The sequence below is a fragment of the Ostrea edulis genome, chromosome 7, assembly GCF_947568905.1.
Source record: "Ostrea edulis chromosome 7, xbOstEdul1.1, whole genome shotgun sequence".
NCBI lineage: Eukaryota > Metazoa > Mollusca > Bivalvia > Ostreida > Ostreidae > Ostrea > Ostrea edulis.
In genome coordinates, this window is record NC_079170.1 from 4828629 (window position 1) to 4832777 (window position 4149).

At 35.6% G+C, this 4149-nt stretch overlaps 1 pseudogene; it reads left to right on the forward strand.

Moving 5' to 3' along the window:
* Positions 1-485: 485 nt before the first annotated feature.
* LOC125656455 (uncharacterized) lies at positions 486-3563 on the forward strand (annotated as a pseudogene).
* The last annotated feature ends 586 nt before the right edge of the window (positions 3564-4149 follow it).

Below are 4149 nucleotides of genomic sequence, written 5' to 3' on the forward strand. Positions count from 1 at the left end.
AATTTTAATTTGTCATATATGGCTTTTATTTTATGGAACCTGTTTATTCTTACGCATAAATTGTTAAAATATGGTTATTCACGCAGAATATTACGCAGACAACTTGACTTCGGACCGCAAGGGATCATGTTTTGTTATGCAATACTTCCTTGTTCAATAATAAGGTACTTGAACATGACAAATCATGCTATTTTTATGAAAACTATACTTTCTGAAAGTATGTACATCACCCTTTCCGTTTGAATATCTGCTTTATGCATACAACTTTCAGTGTTAATTAATATGGTGCACAGTGAAAAGATGTTTTAAATATCTCTATTCTAACGAGTCATATATTCTATGAAAATTAACAAAGTGTCCAGAGTAAACATAAGAATGGAGATGTTCCTGTTTCTGTTTTTAGTCTTCATTTTCCAACCATCCATCAGTATTCCCGGGAATTATTCTGAGGATCAGATGGCAGTTACCATTATTAAATCATCATCTTTGAATATAAAGAATTCTTGGTGACTTTCTCCAGAAACTGCAGTGTGACACCAGTATCTGAAATGCTAAGACACGACATCAAACAACTTCTAGACGCTGGAACCAAACTTATCATCTATGAACTGGAGTTTAGAAACCATTCCGGAAAGATTCCAGGACAGTCGGAATCTGATATTTACAAACCTTTTATTTGGGAAAGAAGTACCGGTCGGCATGGCCAAGGACTTTTATTTTTGAAGACGGGTTTCGAAATACTTTCACTTTCGACACTGAGTTACGGCACTGAAAATATGAAAGTAGAATTGCAGGAAGAACCAATAGGATGCTTATTACAAAGGGATATAAAGGATGTGGAGAAAGGTCTTCGACATATTTTACTGAATGATTTCCAAGAAATCTCACCAGACGGAGCTGGTGGTAGTCTTAGTGACAATGAACATGTCTGCAACATGCACATCAAAAATGTAAACAACAGGGCTGTTTTCTACCATGTGTGTTGTTGTAAAACTCCTAAAGGTAACATCGTATGTAGAGAACTTGTGAAAGACATATGGGTCCGTCTTTTATTCTACTGCATATATTTTATCAACTTCTTTATCATTATGTTTTGTCCCTATCTTATACCCAAGGCTTGGTATCACGACAAGTACAAAACTTTGAAGTACGAATTCAACTGTGATAATCCAATCCAAATCAGGGTAAAGAAAACTTACCTAAAGAACCCGCCACCCACAGCCGAATAATGTTGTGAACATTGACGATCTGTGTTTAATGAATGCGTTTAAGGAACAGTTGGATGAAATGGATGAAGATACTGTTTATGCACTCACCCTTTCAAAAATATACATGAAAGTTAAGCATAAGCGTTTAATTCCTCCAAACGACGTTCCAGTTGGAATTATTAGATCCATTTACGATTCGTTTTTTCGTTGCCAAATCCGAGAAAGGGATTCTTTAAAACTGTGTTGTAACCGTAGTGTATTTGAACCTTTCAGAGAAACTTCGTTGGTCATCAAACATTTGAAGTGGTATCACTGTTTACAAAAACTTATGTTCATTATTTTATGCATTTTGGTCATCATTCCATGGATTTTCAGAATAGTCATTTTCTATCGGTATGAATACAGTGAACGCAATGATAAGAACAATGCTGCACGTGACCGGAAGTTAGCAATGCACTTTGCTTACTTTCCCGGCAACATGTTGAGTTTCTTAACTCCTGTGCATGGCATCTTCGTATTCTGCTACGCTATACTGCTAGCAGACAGTGTTTTATTTCGACTTCTAGAATTGATAAGTTCAGAACTGAAACGAAACATTGAAATAGTTCTTCGAAAGTGCTTCAGTGACATGCATGAATCTTCGTATTCGAGATCATTCGGATGGGCTATAAGAACTTTGCTTTATCCATTCAAGGAGTATGGAGTTTTCGCTTTTTTCATCGTCGGAATATACTGGATGTTTGTTTTACCAATTATCATCATGGTTCTAACATTTTATTGCGTACCAACACTCAACATTGCGTTACGTCTGCTGTGTCATCTGATTATTGTGGTTTTCCCAAATTTTAAATGTATAACCAAATTGAAAGAGAAAATCGGCGTAGTTGACCTTCTCAGAAAAGAAACTGTTGCTCGTCTGTCTACAAAATCTAGTGGTAGCTTTCGTACCATACAGTTAGTAACCATTTTATTGAGCATATTGGCTTTGATGTCCTGTGTAATTTTAGTTGTCGAAGTCATTGTTTTCTTCGTTGAGATGATAGTCTACACCTTGATTGGTGTCATTCTCAATGCTTCTCAAACTCTGAAATACATTTCCTTACTTTTCATGTTGTCGTTGTATGCTCGAGATTGCTTTGGTAGTGTTACTAAGAAATATCAAACTTTTAATCAAGCCATTCACAAGGCGCTTCTCGGAAGAGCGAAAGAACAGGTAGACAAGGTGGCATGGCAGACGGAAGATAGACAGCCAAACACTGCCTTCCAGATCAGCGTTGATGACCATAACGACCAGGTTAATTCGATGGATTCCTTTCCTCATATGTGTAGTGGCGTCCTGAAATGGAGCATTCCACGTGTTCTACTATTCTTAGATCATCGCGACAAACCTCAGATTACTCGAACATTCTTTTTCAAATCCGCCTACATTGATCACGTGGGTTGTCCTGGAAGTCTATACAAAAACTTAGTGAGTGCCCTGCGTCAGTTTTTGACAATTATTCTATTTCTTTTGTTTGTTATAATTGTTGTAATGGTCTTTGAAAACGAATACTCAGTTTCTGGTGTTAATCAAATGCTGGCCACACTCGCCGGAGGTTTTCTACCATGGATTTTCCGCAATGTTCTCTTCAAGCCCCCCGCTGACGTGGAGGTAGACACCTCTAGTCTGAGCTTCCAAAATTTCTTTGATAACGTGATCAAGAATTACAGACAGAACTGGCCGGTAGCTGACATTATTGCAAATTCAAAGAAACTTGAGAGTCCGGATGTAGAAACAATGGTAAATTCTTCTGCTGAAGGGTTTTCTGCTTACCTGGACACTGGAAGTGTCACAATGTTAAACGATGAATTAGTCTGTGAGAGGAGAAACAACATATTGATCGTGAACATGTCATCTAAGGTAAAACGTGAACGTGACATAATAGATGTTTGATGGATAGATCCCTCCTTCTTTTCAATTGAACGTTGAGTCTCTTTATGATATATCTTGAATGACTTTATTGAGATTTTTTCTTTGACATATGGCGAAATCGGTAACTTGATGGCTGTTGTACATACTTGAATGGCAATATATGACTTACATAAAATGCCACCCACATTCTCCCTTTCCTGGTATTCCATATATACTTGTTTATATCCATGATGTATGCATGTAAAACTTTAGATTATGAAATAGAATATTGAACAGGAAATATGGATGGATACATATCGGGTGTAGAATTTACATTTTTTATTTTGCAATGCTTATGTAATATTATCTGCATTTGACGCACAAATTAAATGCATTTTCTTATCTATTTCTGTTGTATGGTATATTTGTCGAAATAACAATAAAACTATGTAATATACAGTTAATTGATCTTAAGGAAATTAAACTCTGAAAAAAATGTGTTTCGCTTGAAAATTTTCATACATGGTATAAACTCTGTATTCAACATATTAATATGAAACCAAATGAAACCCTGCGCAAGCGCGGGAAATCAAAATTAAATGAGGAAGGACATTTTGATGCGTGTTTGAATTGTTGTGCACATTATTTGAATGAACGATAGCTTTGATTGAAATAAATTTAAGAGCATTTTAAAATTATATTTTAATAAATGTGTGCATTAGTTATGCTATATCTATTGGTATCATATACAGTGAATAAAACTGGATTATTAGGAAGTCACTTGGAGCTCCAAATTAAATGTTCTTCATATAACATAACTGAACTCCCTCCGTATTAAAATATAGATAATGATTTTACGAATGCAATCGTAGTCTGTCATGCCGAATAGTTGACCAAAGACAAAATGAACGGTCGTTCATAATTTCAATATTTATAAATCAGTATTGTGAATGTGTTTATAATAGTAGTTTTTGTAAGGTGAAGATAACGAACAGTGATCAATCTCATAACTCCTATAAGCAATACAAAATAGATAGTTGGGCAAACACG